A 19,652-nucleotide genomic window follows, 5' to 3' on the forward strand; every position below is an offset into this window, starting at 1 on the left:
CATAGAGAATAGTAGATATATCCACTTATGTTTATCGACTCTTTTAAGTTTTTGCTAAAAATTGGATTCATTTAGATTATTCCTATTTGAGCAGATGCCTGAATTTTCAAAATTTCTTTCTGCTTACGTTCTTTTTGTTTCGTTTGAGTTCAAAGTTTAAAAGTTAAGGACAGGAGTCCTTAAGTTTGACTTACAGGTTCAAAAGTTAAGGACAAACAGTCCTTAACTTTGAGTTTCAAGTTCAAAAGTTAAGGACATGCAGTCCTTAAGTTTGAATTACAGGTTCAAAAGTTAAGGACAGACAATCCTTAACTTTGAGTTCAAAGTTCAAAAGTTAAGGACACATGGTCCTGAACTTTGACTTACAAGTTCAAAAGTTCAGGACACTTGGTCCTGAACTTTGATTTCCATGTTGGAATGTTAAGGACACTTGCTCCTTAACTTTGATTTTCAAATTCAAAAGTTAAGGACATTTGGTCCTAAACTTAGACATACAATCATAGAAGTTAAGGACACTTAACTTTAGCAATTTCAATATCAATACACTTAATCCTAAAATTTAAAATTACAAGTTAAGGATACGAATTTAAGCAATTAGCAAAAAATAAAATACATTAAGGGACTTACAATTTTTTGCGACCTTTCCTTTTCTCTTTTCCCAACCACACAATGAATTTCTTCAATAATTTTTCATCATCTTTGGCATAATGAAAAATACATCTACGAGTATATGTTGAATTTATCCAGCCTGAACTCTTGGGAGTATTTTCATTGTGCGCCATCGATGTTCCTGTTTTTCTTTCCTAATCAAAAGGGGGTTTCAACTGCCAACTAAGCTTCTTGTTCCTTTTACCTCGACCAAGCTCTTCTTCAACATTTCCTTCAACCTCCATAGACAAACCCCCATCAATGCTCATTTGTGTACTTGGAGGAGTAGGAGTAAGAATAGAAAATGACGGACCATCATAACAAATACTATCTCTCTTTCTTTTCCTCGTATATTGGTTAGGATCTTCATCATTGTTTTCCTCTGTAGACACACACTATATATATATATATATATATATATATATATATATATATATATATATATATATATATATATATATATCTTCCAACTGCACATTTTCTTTATCTTGCAACTGTTCTCCATGTTCTTCAGTTGCAAGTTCACAAGATTCTGCAAAATATTTACAAGAGCTAACACAATTAGTATTTATTACTAATCTTTGATTAAAATAAATATGTATAATATTAAAAAAATATTGTCTAACCATTTGCAATTGTCAAGATCATCCCAATTAAATCATTATCTTCACTAGTATTTTTTTGGCTTCCAATATTGTCAGTAAGAGAGCGAGGTATAGAGAGATCACATGTTCCATCTATGAATTTGGAAACAATCTCATTTCTACTTGTTCCTTCGGTATTTTCTAGGTCTTGAGATTATACTCCAATTTTCTCTTTATACTCCACTCCAGCTTCTTCCCTTGCAGCTTCAAAAGATTATGTAACATTTGCAATTAATACCCATTCTAATAATTCACTAAAACTAACATTCAACATATCATGAAAATTTCATCTAACCTTGATTGGCACAATTTTGAACTCCAAATTTCTCTTTATATGAAAGAGGTGTAGACAGATCATATGTTCCTTCTAAGCATTTGCATACAATCTCACTGACACTTGTTCCCAATGGACTTTCTAAATCCTCCTGAGATTGCAATCCATATTTACAAATTTTTTCTGTTACTCCTGTCTCTTTTGGATTTTCCTGGTCTTGACATTCTACTACATCTTGAACTTTCACTCCATCAATAGATTCTACAAACATTTGTAATCACAAAAAAGTTTATATGTATTATGCTATTGAATATAAATTTCAATGAAAAAAAATTCAAAATCTATATCTAACCTTTCCCAATATCAGTGACGTTATCAGTTTCATCATCTAGATGTGCATCTCTAAAATCACTTTCATACTGAACTTCTGCATGCACATCCATATCATCACGTTCATCACCACCTGCATCTTTGTTAATTGTAACAGTATGCTCTATACCATGATGTCACAACCCCGGTTCGCCCTCCGTGAACCATTGTGACAGCACCTAGTCTCTACGACTAGGTAAGCCTAAATTGCGGAAGAAAAATCAAAATTTGCGGAAGTAAAACAATTTGAAACAGGAATAAAGTAATAATAGTGTTTAAACATGTCGCTCGGCATACACCATGTTTACTCGGCATACACCATGTTTAACTCTCAATACCAATACGTAAATCCAAGACCCGGAAACCCACGAATCACAAGCTAAGAAAAATACTACATAGTTCTAACTCCAGAATGTTTAATAAGAACAGAAAAAAATACAGAAGGTCAATGTTTAACAGCTAGAATATAAAGGGACTTCTCGGTCTACGGACACGGTAGATGTACCTCGAAGTCTCTAGAACAGTCGCCTCCTCAAGGATGGTAGGCCTGAGTAGCGGTACCTGGATCTGCACATGAAAAACATGTGCAGAAGGGGCATGAGTACACCACAGCAGTACTCAGTAAGTGCCAAGCCTAACCTCGGTTGGGTAGTGACGAGGAAGGTCAGGGCCCTACTGAGGTTAAACAAATAATAAGATGACAGGATAAGATAAATAGTACAATTGAGAATCTACGGTAAGAATCTACATAGGATAATAAGGAGTACAATAACGGAAACAGAAATAAAGGCAACACTAGGAAGTACCACTCATAAACAGGATGATAGCCGGGGATCTCTGGTATACCGAGGATCTCTTGGTATCTTTAATATATGCTAAGGATCTCTTGGTATCCCGAGGATCTCGTGGTATCCTCAATATATGCTAGGGATATCTCGGTATCCCAAGGATCTCTTGCTATCCTCAATATACGTGCCAAAGATCTCTTGGTATCCCGCACCTCAGTTCAGATCATAAGCACGTACAGGGGATCTCCCGGGATGTCGTCCCATAGTCCCAAATTAAAGACATACAGCAGCAACACAAGAATACCCAATTAAGCTAAATGTCCTACTAAGTAAATAGTTAATTCTAGCCTGACATGCTTCACATAATGCAATTAAGGCAGTTTAAGCAAAAAGGCAATTAAGTCAACTAAACATGCTTTTCTAAACTAGCAACAGGCTAAATTCGCAAGTAGAATAAAACAGGTAAAAGAACTCAATTGAAATACTTAAGGAAAAATCGGATTTTTCAACAATTAGCTCAATTACGCGCTCATCACCTCACGTACAAGGTATTTCACTTATCAAACATATCATATCCTAAGGGGGAGGTCCCCCACACAAGGTTAGACAAGCCACTTACCTCGAACCGGCTCAAAATTAATCTGAAACCACGCTCTTACCACGAGTACTCGACTTCAAATGGCCTAAATCTATTCAATTCAATTTCATAATGTAAATAACACTTCAAGTAATTGATTCTACAATTAAATTCTAAGCTAATACTCGAAATTAGGTAAAATGACCAAAACGCCCCTCGGGCCCATGTCTCAGAATCGAGTAAAATTTATATTTCCAAAATGATCACACTCTCACGAGTTCAGTCATACCAAAAGCATCAAAATCGGACCTTAAATGGTCCCTCAAATCATCACTCAAATGCCTCCAATTAATCAAGCCCTAACCTCCAATAACCACTGATTTTCCTTAATTTTTTTCATGCTTAAATTGATAAAAATCATTCCAATAACGAGTTTAGGGACCAAAGACTTTACCACAATGAACTCCTCTGAAAATCTCTCTTGAAAAGTGCTCCCCAGGCTTCTTCTCGTTTTGAAAAAGATGAAAAATGGCTAAATTTTGCGAAGGCAAGAATTTATATGTTCTGCCCAGTGATTTCCGCATTTGTGGTCCCGCTTCTGCGGAGCCTAGGTCGCATCTGCGACTTTCACTTAAAGGCCCATTTTTCGCATCTGCGGTTACCCTTCCGCAGGTGCGGTACCGCTTCTACGGTTACTACCCGCATCTGCGGTTCCTGAAGAGATGGCCAAATTCCGCTTCTGCGGCCACTTAGCCGCTTCTGCGGCGCCGCACCTGCGGAACCCCAACCGCAGGTGCGGTTATGACAGAACTAGCAGCTGAAGCTACAACTTTAATTCCAAAATCTTTCCGTCAACCATCTGAAATCATCCTGAGGCCTCCGAGACCTCAACCAAAGGCACCAACAAGTCACAAACCTCTATCCATACTTGTACCAATCCTTAGAACACCTAAAACACATCGAAACCTCAAATTAACCATGGATTCAAGCCTAAGAACTCCAAAAATCTCAAAATATGCTTTCAATCAAAAAGTCTATCAAAACTCGTCCGAATGACCTGAAAATTTGCACACACGTCACATTCAACACTATGGAGCTACTCCAACTTCCGAAATTCCATTCCGACCCTCGAATCAAAATCTCACTATCGGACCGGAACCTTCAAAAATTCAACTTTCGGCATTTCAAGCCTAAATTAGCTACGGACCTCCAAAACACAATCTGAACATGCTCCTAACCCCGAAATCACCCAACGGAGCTAACAAAACCATCGGATTTCCATTCCGAGGTCGTCTTCATACTGTTTCGATTACGACCAACTTTCCAACACTTAAGCTCTCATTTAGGGACTAAGTGTCCCAAAACTCTCTGAAACTCAAAACCGAACATCCCGGAAAATCAAAATAGCAGAAATAAACTCGGGGTAAGCAGTTAATAGGGGATCGGGGCATAAATTCTTAGGACGACCGGTCGGGTCTTCATATCCTCCTACACTTAACATTCGTTCGTCCTCGAACGAGCATAAAGACATACCTAAAATAGTGAAAAAATGAGGGTAATGGCTGCGCATATCCTGCTCGATCTCCTAGGTCGCCTCCTCGATTGGCTGGCCTCGCCACTGAACTTTCACGGATGCAATGTTCTTTGACCTCAGCTTTCTAACCTGCCTGTCCAATATTGCCACTGGCTCTTCAACATAAGATAGATCCTTGTCCAACTGGACTGAACTGAAATCCAACACGTGCGATGGATCATCGTGATACCTCAGTAACATCGAAACCTAGAATACCAGATGAACTCTGGCCAAGCTGGGAGGTAAGGCAAGCTCATAAGCAACCTCCCCAACACGCCTCAATATCTCAAAAGGGCCAATAAATCTCGGACTCAACTTTCCTTTCTTCCCGAATCTCATGACGCCCTTCATAGGTGAAACCCGAAGCAGAACCCGTTCTTCAACAATATAGGAAACACCACGAACCTTCCGGTCTGTGTAACTCTTATATCTGGACTTGGCTGTATGGAGCCTATCCTGAATCACCTTAACCTTCTCCAAAGCATCCTGAACTAAGTCAGTGCCCAATAATCTAGCCTCACCCAGCTCAAACCAGCCCACCGGGGATTTACACTGTCTCCCATATAAATCCTCATATGGTGCCATCTGAATACTAGAATGATAGTTGTTATTGTAAGCAAACTCTACCAATGGCAAGAACTGATCCCAAGACCCTCCAAACTCGATCACACATGCATGGAGCATATCCTCAAGAATTTGAATAGTACGCTCGGACTGTCCGTCCGTCTGAGGGTGAAATGTTGTACTCAACTCCACCCGAGTACCCAACTCATGTTGAACGGCCCTCCAGAGCCGTGATGTGAATTGAGTACCTCTATCTGAAATGATGGACACTCGAATACCGTGCAGACGAACAATCTCCCAGATATAAATCTCCGTCAACTACTCCGAGGAATAAGTAGTACACACAGGAATAAAGTGTGCGGACTTGGTCAACCGATCCACAATCACCCAAATAGCATCGAACTTTCTCAAAGTCCATGGGAGCCCAACTACAAAGTCCATGGAGATTCGCTCCCACTTCCACTCCGGAATCTCTATATGCTGAAGCAACCCACCCGGTCTCTGGTGCTCATACTTCACCTGCTGACAGTTGAGACACCGAGCTATGAATCCAACTATATCTTTCTTCATCCGCCTCCACCAATAGTATTGTCTCAAATCCTGATACATCTTCGCGGCACTCGGATGGATGGAATACCGTGAACTATGGGCCTCCTCTAGAATTAACTCTCGAAACCCATCAACATTAGGTACACAAATCCGACCCTGCATCCTTAATACCCCATCATCACCAATAGTCACATCTCTGGCATCACCATGTTGAACCATTTCCTTGAGGACAAGTAAATGAGGGTCAGCATACTGCTGCTCCCTGATACGATCAAATAAGGAAGATCGAGAAACCACGCAAGCTAGAACCCGACTGGGCTCCGAAAGATCCAATCTCACAAATTGGCTGGCTAAGGCCTGAATATCTATCGCCATAGGCCTCTCCGATGCTGGTAAATAAGCCAAACTCCCCAAACTCTCTGCCTGGTAACTCAAAGCATCGGTTACCACATTGGCCTTGCCCGGGTGATACATAATAGTGATGTCATAGTCCTTCAGCAACTCTAACCACCTCTTCTGGCGCAAATTTAGTTTATTTTGCTTGAACATGTGTTGCAAGATTCGATGGTCAGTACAAATCTCACAAGGCACACCGTATAAGTAATGGCGCCAAATCTTTAGGGCGTGAACAATGGCAGTTAACTCAAGGTCGTGAACTGGGTAGTTCTTCTCATGTATCTTCAATTGAAAGGATGCGTAGGTAATCGTCCTGCATCAACACCGCTTCGAGGCGAACCCTCTAGGCATCATAATAGACCGTATAAGACCCCCGAACCTGTAGGTAATATCAAAATTGGGGTTGTGGTCAAAGCTGTCTTGAGCTTCTGAAAGCTCACCTCACACTCCTCTGTCCACTGGAACAGAACACCCTTCTAGGTCAACCTGGTCATGGGGGTTGTAATCGATGAAAACTTCTCCGCAAAATGACGGTAGTAACCCGCCAAACCAAGGAAACTGCGGATCTCGATAGCTGAGGATGGTCCGGGCCAACTCTGCACGGCCTTTATCTTCTTCGAATCCACCTGAATACCCTCACTTGATACTATGTGGCCTAAGAATGCCATTGAATCCAACCAAAACTCACATTTCGAGAACTTAGCATATAACTTCTTCTCTCTCAGAGTCTGAAGCACAGTCCTCAGGTGCTGCCCATGATCTTTCCGATTCCGGGAATACACCAGAATATCATCAATAAAGACAATGACGAACGAGTCAAGATACGGCCGGAACACACTATGCATCAAATGCATAAAGGCTATTGGGGCATTGGTCAGCCCAAATGACATAACAAGGAACTCGTAATGACCATACCAAGTCCTGAAAGCAATCTTCTTGATATTTAGCTCCCGAATCTTTAACTGATGGTAACCTGAGCGCAAATCAATCTTAGAAAACACCCGTGCACCCTGAAGCCGGTCAAACAGATCATCAATACGAGGCAAAGGATAACGATCTTAACTGTCACTTTGTTCAACTGACGATAATCAATACACATACGCATAGAACCATCCTTTTTCTTCACAAACAAGATAGGAGCATCCCAAGGCGATACACTGGGCCAAATAAAACCCTTATCAAGCAATTACTATAACTGATCCTTCAACTCCTTCAACTCAGGAGGAGCCATACAATATGGAGGAATAGAAATGGGCTGAGTGCCTGGCAACAGATCAATGCCAAAATCAATATCTCTATCAGGTGTCATGCTTGGAAGATCAGCTGGAAACACATCGGGAAAATCCCGTACTATTAGAACTGAATCAACAGAAAGGGTATCAATACTGATGTCTCTCACATAAGCTAAATATGCGTCACACCCCTTCTCAACCATACGATGAGCTTTAAGAAAAGAAATAACTCTACTGGGAGTGTGATCTAAAGTACCCCTCTACTCAACACGCGGTACACCTGGCATAGCCAGCGTCATAGTTTTGGCGTGACAATCAAGAATAGCATAATGAGGCGACCACTAGTCCATGCCCAAGATAATATCAAAGTCAACCATGTTGAGTAACAATAAATTGGCTTTGGTCTCAAAACCACTAAGAGCAACCAAACACGACCGATAGATGCGGTCCACAATAAGAGAATCTCCCACAAGAGTAGAAACATTAATAGGGAAACTCAAAGAATCCTGAGATACACCCAAATGCGGATCAAAATAATAAGACACATAAGAATAAGTAGAGCCTGGATCAAATAGAACCGATGCATCTCTGTGGCAAGCCAATATAATACATGTGATGACAGAATTGGAGGCAACAGCCTCGGTACGGGCAGGAAGGGCACAGTATCTGGCCTAGCCTCCCCCTCTAGGGCGACCTCTACCACCCCAACCTCCACCTCTAGCTGGCTGAGTAGGTAGGGTAGCAGTTGGAGCTGTAACCATAGCCTGAGAACTCTGCGGGGCACGCTGTGGCTGAGAAGTCTGTGGAGGTGCACCCCTCCCAAGTCTAGGGCAATCCCTCACCACATGGCATGTGTCACCACACTCAAACAAGCTCTGGGAGGATGTGGAGGATGTGACTAGCTCGGTCCAGGTCTGCTGGACTGACCTCTGAAAGCACCCCGCGCAGGAGACGCGCTAGAAACTGGAGGTGCATAATAAGGCTCTTGAGGCCTAGGAGGAGCTGGAATACCACTAGCTGCTGGAAGAGCTGAATGAACATGGCAACTCAAACAACCCCTACCATGACGACCTGCAGCTGGGGTACGGGCACCAGAATAATGGCCCGACTCTCGAGACCTCTTAGCCTCTCTATCCTCTCTCTCCCTAGCATGCATACCCTTGATCCTCCTAGCAATGCTCACCACCTGCTGATAAGAAATATCCATCTCCAACTCATGATCCATGCTAGACCTGATGCTGGGAATAATGCCCTTAATAAACCGGCGAACTCTCTCGCGAACAGTAGAAACCAAGGCTGGTGCATGCTTAGCCAAACTAGTGTAACAGACAGCATACTCTGAGACAGTCATAGCACGCTGGCGCAAATGCTCAAACTCTGCGCGCCATGCGTTCCTGAGTCTCTGAGGAACATACTCTCTCAGGAACAGATCTGAAAACTGAGTCCAAGTCAGTGAAGTAGCCTCATCCGGATTGTCTAACTCATAGGTGTGCCACCACTCATAGACGGCTCCTCGAAGCTGGAAAGTAGTGAAGGAAACCCCGTTCGATCCTGATATACCCATAGTACGGAGAATGCGGTAACTCTCATCTAGAAATCCCAAAGCATCCTCTGATGCTAGACCTCTGAATACAGGAGGCATGTACTCCTTGAACCTCTCAAGCCTCAATTGCTCCTCCTTGGAAGTCGCTGCCCTATCCTCGGGCTGAACTGGCACTACAGGTGGTACAGGAATAATCTCAGGGACCTTCTCAACATGTACTCACTACTCAAGAGTGCAGGCGGCGGGAGTCTGTGCTCCTCCCCCGGCCTGAGATGTGGCTGCAGCAAGGGGAAGTAACCCTGTCTCAGCCAGAGTGGTGTACATGCTCATGAACTGTGCCAAAGTCTCTTGAAGGGCTGGAGTAGTGGTAGCAGTAGGCATGTCTGGTGCCAGGACTCCAGCTGGAACTGCTGGTGGTACCTCGGCGGCAGCACGCGCAGGTGCTCTTGTTGAACCACGTGCGCGTCCTCTGCCTCTACCCCGGCCCTAGCCTCTGACGGCTGCAGTAGAGGGCGCGGGTGCTTGATCATCTCGGGTAACACGTGTCTTCACCATCTGTGAGAGAATAGAAGACAGAAGTTTAGAATTGTGATGTCAAAAATTCACACGACAAGGAAATCAAATGAAGTGAAAATTTTCCTAACAGTTACATAGTCTCTCATAGATAAGTACAGATGTCTTCGTACCGATCAACAAGACTCTAATAAACCGGCTTGTGATCCATGACTCCTATGAACCTAGAGCTCTGATACCAACTTGTCACGACCCCGGTCCTCCCTCCATGAACCATCCTGATGGCACCTAGTCTCTACGACTAGGTAAGCCTAAATTACGGAAGAAAAACCAAAATTTGCAGAAGTAAAACAATTTGAAATAGGAATAAAGTAATAATAGTGTTTAAATGTGCCGCTCGGCATACACCATTTTAACTCTCAATACCAATACATAAATCTAAGACCCGGAAACCCATGAATCACAAGCTAAGAAAAATACTATATAGTTCTAACTCCGAAATGTCTAATAAGAATAGAAAAAAAATACAGAAGGCCAATGTTTAACATCTAGAATAAAAAGGGACTTCTCGGTCTGCGGACGCGGCAGATGTACCTCGAAGTCTCTAGAGCAGTCGTCTCCTCAAGGATGGTAGGCCTGAGTAGCGGTACCTGGATCTGCACATGAAAAACATGCACAGATGGGGCATAAGTACACCACAACGGTACTCAATAAGTGTCAAGCCTAACCTCTATTGGATAGTGACGAGGAAGGTCAGGGCCCTACTGAGGTTAAACAAATAATGAGATGACAGGATAAGATAAATAGTACAATTAAGAATCTATAGTAAGAATCTACACAGGATAACAAGGAGTACAATAACGGAAATAGAAATAAAGGCAACACCAGGAAGTACCACTCATAACAAGGATGATAGCCGGGGATCTCTTGGTATCCTGGGGATCTCTTGGTATCCTCAATATATGCTAGGGATCTCTTGGTATCCTCAATAAATGCTAGGGATCTCTTGGTATCCCGAGGATCTCGTGGTATCCTCAATATATGCTAGGGATCTCTCGGTATCCCCAGTATCTCTTGGTATCCTCAATATATGTGCCAGGGATCTTTTGGTATCCCGCATCTCAGTTCAGATCATAAATACATACAGGGGATCTCCCGGGATGCCGTCCCGTAGTCCCAAAGTAAAGACACACAGCAACAACACAAGAATACCCAATTAAGTTAAATGTCGTACCATGTAACAGCTAATTCTAGCCTAACATGCTTCACGTAATGCAATTAAGGCAGTTTAAGCAAAAAGGCAATTAAGTCAACTAAACATGCTTTTCTAAACTAGCAACAGGCTAAATTCGCAAGTAGGATAAAATAGGTAAAAGAACTCAATTGAAATACTTAAGGAGAAATCGGATTTTTCAACAATTAGCTCAAGTACGCGCTTGTCACCTCACGTACAAGGTATTTCAATTATCAAATATATCATATCCTAAGAGGGAGGTCCCCCACACAAGGTTAGACAAGCCACTTACCTCGAACCAGCTCAAAATTAATCTGAAATCACGCTCTTGCCACGAGTACTCGACTCCAAATGGCCCAAATCTATTTAATTCAATTTCAAAATGTAAATAACACTTCAAGTAACTGATTCTACAATTAAATTCTAAGCTAATACGCAAAATTAGGTAAAATGACCAAAACTCCCCTCGGGCCACATCTCGGAATCGAGTAAAATTTATATTTCCAAAATTCTCACACTCTCATGAGTTCAGTCATACCAAAAGCATCAAAATCGGACCTCAAATGATCACTCAAATTACCACTGATTTTCCTTAATTTTTTTCATGCTTAAATTGATAAAAATCATTCCAATAACGAGTTTAGGGACCAAAGACCTTACCACAATGAACTCCTCTGAATATCTCTCTTGAAAAGTGCTCCCCAAGCTTCTTCCCATTTTGAAAAATATGAAAAATGGCTAAATTTCGCGAAGGCAAGAATTTATATGTTCTGCCCAGTGATTTCTGCATTTGCGGTCCCGCTTCTGCGGAGCCTAGGTCGCATCTGCGACTTTCACTTAAAGGACCATTTTCCGTATCCGCGGTTACCCTTCCGCGGTTACTACCCGCATCTGTGGTTCCTGAAGAGATGGCCAAATTCCGCTTCTGCGGCCACTTAGCCGCTTCTGTGGCACCGCACCTGCGGAACCCAAACCGCAGGTGCGGTTATGACAGAACTAGCAGCTGAAGCTGCAACTTTAATTCCAATATCTTTCCATCAACCATTCGAAATCATCCCAAGGCCTCCGGGACCTCAACCAAAGGCACCAACAAGTCACAAACCACTATCCAAACTTGTACCAATCCTTAGAACACCTAAAACAACATCGAAACCTCGAATTAATCTCGTCCGAATGACCTGAAATTTTGCACACACGTCACATTCAACACTACGGAGCTACTCCAACTTCCGGAATTCCATTTCGACCCTCAGATCAAAATCTCACTATCGGACCGGAAACTTCAAAAATTCAACTTTCGGCATTTCAAGCCTAAATTAGCTACGGACCTCCAAAACACAATCCGAACATGCTCCTAACCCCGAAATCACCCAACGGAGCTAATGTAACCATCGGATTTCCATTCTGAGGTTGTCTTCACACTGTTCTGACTACGACCAACTTTCCAACACTTAAACTCTCATTTAGGGACTAAGTGTCCCAAAACTCTCCGAAACTCAAAACCGAACATCCCAGCAAATCAAAATAGCTAAAATAAAGTCGGGGTAAGCAGTTAATAGAGGATCGTGGCATAAATTCTTAAGACGACCGGAAGGGTCGTCACACATGACAATGATCATCAACTCCTTCTTTAGTAATTGGAACACTAGATTCTCTCTCTATGTTCCTTTCATCAGGTTTCACATAAATCTTCAACAAAGTATCAAGCTTTGATCCTAGACTTTTCTTTAAATCCTGTGAAAGAAACTAAGTTAGAAAGTTAACGACAGGCAGTCCTTAACTTTGAGTTTCAAGTTCAAAATTTAAGGACAGACAATCCTTAACTTAGAGTAACAAATTCAAAAGTTAAGGACATGTAGTCCTTAACTTTGAATTCCAAGTTAAAAAGTTAAGGACACTTGGTCCTGAACTTCAAGTTTCAAATTGAAAAGTTAAGGACACTTGGTCCTGGACTCCAAGTTTCAAGTTCAAAAGTTAAGGACAAATGGTCCTGAACTTAGACTTACAGGTTCAAAATTTAAGGACACTTGGTCCTAAACTTCAAGTTTTAAGTTCAAAAGTTAAGGACACTTGGTCCTTAACTTAGAGTTACAAGTTAAAAAGGTAAGAACAGGCAGTCCTTAACTTATAGTTTCAAGTTGAAAAGTTAAGGACACTTGGTCCTGAACTTCAACTTTCAAGTTCCAAAGTTAAGGACACTTGGTCCTTAACTTCAAGTTTCAAGTTCAAAAGTTAAGGACACTCAGTCCTTAACTTTGAGTTCCAAGTTCAAAAGTTAATGTCGTTTGGTCCTTAACTTTTATGAACACAGTTAACTAAAAATTCATAAACACAGTTAGCTTATGAATTCGTACGACTAGTTTTATGAAATGTCCTTACATAATCAAATATATTGATTGAACCACAAACACATTTCAATACCAAAAATTTTTGAATAACAGCCTCACAAAAATACGGTACTTATTCGACACTGAATCAACTTATAATCATTATTTTTGAAATTTCACACATACTTGACACAGCATTGATCGCGATTACGCATATACAAAAACAAAAATGCATAAAAGCAAAAAAAAAATTACCAGTTCGATCGTTCGATGCAGAGAAGATGAAGAACGAGAAAGATTAAGTGCAACTAGTTTGCATGTGAGGACGATACAGATGAGGAGCACGCGAAACTTGCCCTGAAATTTTCGCTCTCAAATTTTCCCTCTTCTGAATGAATAAAACAAGGGTTTAGCAATATAAGAATTGAAGAAAGGGTAAAACTATCTTTTTGCTATTAGTAGTGGCTATTTTTGCTGAGCATTATAATTAGTATATAAAAAAAAGACCATCTTACTTAGTGGCTACCATACACCATTTTTACACAATATTCAAACACGTAAATTTTACACAAATTTTTCATAAGAAGTGTTAGTGTGAACGCGTGGAACCAAGGATTAGGGTTTATTTCATGTGAAAAGTTTTTTCAGAATCCAAATACTGGCAAAAATTAGGAAATGTTATAAATATATTATATTATGGATGTTCATTTAGTACTCCGTTGTAAATAAGCTTCCTGAAGAAGCTTATCCATATGAGACTCCACCGTAAATATGTTTATCTATTTAGTATTATATTGGAAATAAGCTTCCTGAAGAAGCTTATCACTTTGGTACCCAGTTATGGATAAACATTACCCCCGGTAGAAGTTTATCCATATCGGGTATAATAAGCTTATCTTTTCAGTACCCAGTTATGGATAAACATTACCCCGGTAGAAGATTATCCATACCGGGTATAATAAGCTTATCCATTCAGTACTCCGTTATGGATAAATATTGCTCTCAGTAGAAGATTATCCATATCTGGTACAGCAGCAGCTTACACAGCAGCTTGTAGCAGCTTACACAGCAGCTTATAGTAGCTTACACTGCAGCTTGTAGTAGCAGCTTGTAGTAGCAGCTTACGGAGCAGCTTCCTTTCTTCTATAAATAGAAGAGATTTCAGTTCATTATGTACATCAGTTTGAATTCGAATAATATATCAGTTTCTCTCTATACTTGTCTTTACTTTATAGTCTTTATTTCATAACACGTTATCAGCACGAAGCTCTACCATCTCGAGCAAATATTTTGAAAGTATCTGAGGTAAGAACTTTCTTTTCCTAAATAATGTCAAATCTTTCTAAACTTGAATTTGTAGCCCTAGATATATCGGGCAAAAGCTACATGTCTTGGGTGCTTGATGCTGAAATTCATCTTGATGCGATGGGTCTGGCAGACACCATCAAGGATAAAATCAGGCATCAAACCAAGACCGTGCCAAATCAATGATATTCCTACGCCATCACCTTGATGAGGGCCTGAAAATGGAATATCTCGCTATTAAAGATCCAGTCATACTGTGGAATAATTTGAAAGATAGATATGACCACCTGAAGATGGTCGTTCTTCCACAGGCACGTTATGATTGGACTCATCTAAGGCTACAAGATTTTAAATCTATCAGTGAGTATAATTCTGCTATGTTCAGAATTATTTCCCAATTAAAATTATGTGGTGATAATATTACTGATCATGATATGTTGGAGAAAACTTTCACCACTTTTCATGCCTCGAATATGCTCCTGCAGCAGCAATATCGAGAGATGGGATTTAAAAAGTATTCTGAACTTATCTCACATATTCTTATAGCAGAGCAACATAATGGGCTATTAATGAAAAATCATAAAAGCCGACCTATTGGTTCTTGTCCATTCCCTGAAGTGAATGAGACGAACTTCCACCAAGCTAAACGTGGAAGAGGTTGTGGACCCAGTCGTGGTCATGACCGTGGTCGGGGAAGAAACCCCAATCATGGTAATAATAATGCACCAAAGAAGCCTTCTCACCACCAGCAGTGGAAAAGGAAGGAACAAAAGCATGAAGCGGTGCAAGCGCCAAATGTAGAAAATGCATGCTATAGATGTGGAGGAAAAGGGCACTGGTCACGTACTTGTTGTACGCCAAAGCACCTGGTTGAGCTTTATCAAGCCTCCCTGAAGAAGACAGAGAAAAATGCTGAAGCAAATTTTATTTCTGAAGATAATTTAGACTTCATGCATTTGGATGTAGTTGATTACTTTGCACTCCCAGAAGGAGAAACAAGTCATGTAATCGGTGGTGAATCTGTAGAAATGTAAATATTTTAATTTCTGTTATTTGTAATAGATAGTATGGTTATGTAATTGTTGTACATAAAGAAAGATTATGATTTGATAATAATGTTTACTATAATATATCTTATTTATGTCATTTTAAAGAATATGGATAATATTATTAGATCAATTTAAACTCTAGCAGAGTTTGCAAGAAATATACAACCACCAGAAGTAGTTATATTTCATACATTTTATTGTAATTATATTTTGTTAACCACCAGAAGTGGTATATGTCTATGATCACCAGAAGTGATAATTTAGGCTTTCTATAGTTACAATTGAAGATAAGCTACATAAATATTCTCTATATTAAATGCACGCCTCGATTTGCTCCTGAAGTAGTAAATATTTTAAAAGAGGTTGAGGCATCACAATTTGATGTGATTAATGCGCATTCAGATAATTATGTTCGATTTCCTAAAGGATGAGAACTTTTGATAATATTAATCCATTCCCTGAAGTGAATGTGACAATACTAATAAGTCGGGTAAATATGAACGCGCTCTTGATGTGAATACATTACAATTCACCTCCAGAAGAGTTAATATAATTGAGAGAATATATACTCAATATTTCGTATTTTAAATTTGCTCCTGAAGAAGTAACACAGTTGAAATTGCCTCCTGAAGTGGAAAAATATTATGAAAAAGAGTTTTCGTGTGCTTAAACAATTGTTATACATTGTTTATTTGATTGTGATTTTCTCTCATGACACCAGCAGTGTCTGAGCAATATTTGATAGTACAAAATGTATCAATAACTCCTGAAGAGCTAAATGTTTGCCTAAAGAATACATGCCACCAGTAGTGCCAGATAAATATTAGATTATGGATAATAAATTAAGGCTCTCGAAGAGCTTATATACAAATATATCATTCATATTATATGATTATGGTCAAAACATATGTTGTAGTAAACCTGAAGTTTACTAATACAAATGACTATCATATTGAGACTACAAATGATTGGAAGATTGATAATCTTCATGTTTCCACAATCATAGGGGGTAAAATAATATGTATGTGAGAAGTTACCTGCCTTATTCTTTAATTTGTACTATATCATGTATCACAGTAAACAAGAAGTTTACTAAAGCAAAAGTTTATGTCATAGTAAACCAGAAGTTTACTAAGAGATAGCACATGACATGATAAACTTGAAGTTTTCATTTGCCATTTTTAAATGAGCTATTTGAGAATTCAGATAAGCATATACTAAAGAACTAGAAGATTTTTCAGGAATTCTCATGTGTTGCTTGTTCTCATAATGAATTGATTATACCAGCTAAAGTTGGGACTAAGACCCCTGATTCTGAAATATATAAAAGGTGAATATGGGCCCGTTCACCTATCATGTGAACCACTTATAGGTACATATATGAGATGGTTACATGTGTAATTATTGTCAACCTGCAGTTTGGCATTTGGAATTGCTTTTCTCGATTAAGAGCATAATTTTCAGATTATGAAATCAAGACAGTTCATCTTGATAATGCTGGTTTATATCCAAGCTGGTTTAGCATTGAATACCTCCTATTAATGTCTAAACCATTGCTTATGAGAACAAAGCTTCATGTGTTGGTCTAAGATTTTCTAAATTGCATATAGCAGCACTTGTATGCATCAGATCAACAATATATGATAAGTCCTCCCTTCACAATTGGTTTAGGATCAGAAACCAAATATTTTTACTATCTTTTGTTGTGTGGTATGTGATTAATTTCTCTACCATAATACACAAAGATATGTTTCCCAAAGATGATTGAGGATATATGTTAGTTTTTCTAACATTTGAAGGATGGAATAAACAGTTGAAAAATATGTTATATGAATCGAATTATCATGATCCTCACTTAGAAGATAATTCAAGTCGAATGCCAGAAGCATTTGCTGATCCAAAATTAAATATCATATTTCAGCTGCAAATGCTCCTATTAAAATTAAAGTCCCTGAAGGATAGAGTTTACTGTACGCATGAAGCGTGGTAGACCAATCGGTTCCAAAGGTAACAATCCTTGAAAAATAGTAGGAGCTAATGATCGAAATGATCATAATGAGGAGGAAATAAGCTCTAGAAGAGCCCACGACATAACATTTCATGAAACTCCCGAAAAAGTTCAGGTACCTAAAAATAAAGAAAGTGATGAGATCTCCACAAGTTATGTCGCTTCGGAACTGACACAAAATGATCGTCGACGATACATTTAATACAATATAGTGCACAATATTGTAAACGATTGTGAGGATCGGACTAGCAGTCCAGACACTTGAAGATGTCGTACCATTTAGATACAAGTCTTAACCTATATGACTTATTTGGCTAAATCTATATGAAGATCCTTGAAGGATTGAAAATGCCCGAAGCATATAATTCAAAGTCTTGAGAAATGTACTCGATCAAATTATAAAGATCTTTGTACGGTTTAAAGCAATCTGGGCGCATGTGGTATAATCGTCTTAGTGAATATTTGCTGAAAGAAGGCTACATAAATGATGTTATTTGTCCATGTATTTTTATAAAGAAAATGGCATCAGAATTTGTTATACTTGCTGTTTATGCTGATGACATAAATCTTGTTGGAACTCCAGAAGAGCTTCAAAAGGCAATTGAATATCTTAAGAAAGAATTTGAGATGAAAGATCTTGGAAAGACAAAACTTTGTCTTGGTCTGCAAATTGAATATTTAGCAGATGGGATCTTTATCCATCAATCTGCCTATACAGAAAGGGTCTTAAAACGCTTTTACATGGACAAAGCGCACCCATTGAGTACACCAATGGTTGTTCGATCACTTGAAGTAAATAAGGATTTGTTCCGACCTCCAGAAGAGGACGAGGAACTCCTTGGTCCTGAAATACTCTATCTCGGTGTAGATGGTGCACTTATTTATCTTGCTAATGCTAACAAAAGTGGTGCAGATCATATTGGTAATGCAGGTTATTTATCCGATACCCATAAAGTTCGATTTCAAACCGGCAAGCAGGGAATGCATATGATTGAGATCAGTGATTCATTCGAGAAACATGTGGGTTGGAATGTGATAAAAGACCCACAATATTATACGGAGACAATGTTTCATGCATAGCGCTATTAAAGGGAGGATTTATAAAAGGAGATAGAACGAAGCACATTTCACCAAAATTGATCTACACACACGATCTTCAGAAAAGTGGTGACATTGATGTGCAACAAATCCGTTCAAGTAATAATCCAGCAGATTTATTCACTAAATCTTTGCCAACTTCAACTTTTGAGAAGATGGTATACAAGATTGGAATGCGGAGACTCAAATATTTGAAACAAGGTTTTCATCAGGGGAGTAAAATACGCGATGCACTCTTTTTCCCTTACTAAGGTTTATCCCATGGGGTTTTCCTTATAAGGTTTTTAATGAGGCACCTAGCAATGCGTCTTACTAAATATGTGTACTCTTTTTCCTTCGTTGGGATTTTTTTCCCACGTGGTTTTTCCTAGTAAGGTTTTAATGAGGCACATTATCTTTTAATGAACATCCAAGGGGGAGTGTTATAAATATATTATATTATGGATGTTCATTTAGTACTCCGTTGTAAATAAGCTTCCTGAAGAAGCTTATCCATATGAGACTCCACCGTAAATATGTTTATCTATTTAGTACTATATTGGAAATAAGCTTCCTGAAGAAGCTTATCACTTTGGTACCCTGTTATGGATAAACATTACCCTCGGTAGAAGTTTATCCATATCGGGTATAATAAGCTTATCTTTTCAGTACCCAGTTATGGATAAACATTACCCCGGTAGAAGATTATCCATACCGGGTATAATAAGCTTATCCATTCAGTACTCCGTTATGGATAAATATTGCTCTCAGTAGAAGATTATCCATATCTGGTACAGCAGCAGCTTACACAGCAGCTTATAGTAGCTTACACTGCAGCTTGTAGTAGCAGCTTACACAGCAGCTTGTAGTAGCAGCTTACGGAGCAGCTTCCTTTCTTCTATAAATAGAAGAGGTTTCAGTTTATTATGTACATCAATTTGAATTCGAATAATATATTAGTTTCTCTCTATACTTGTCTTTA

Source organism: Nicotiana tabacum, chromosome 16, assembly GCF_000715075.1.
Source record: "Nicotiana tabacum cultivar K326 chromosome 16, ASM71507v2, whole genome shotgun sequence".
Taxonomy (NCBI): domain Eukaryota; kingdom Viridiplantae; phylum Streptophyta; class Magnoliopsida; order Solanales; family Solanaceae; genus Nicotiana; species Nicotiana tabacum.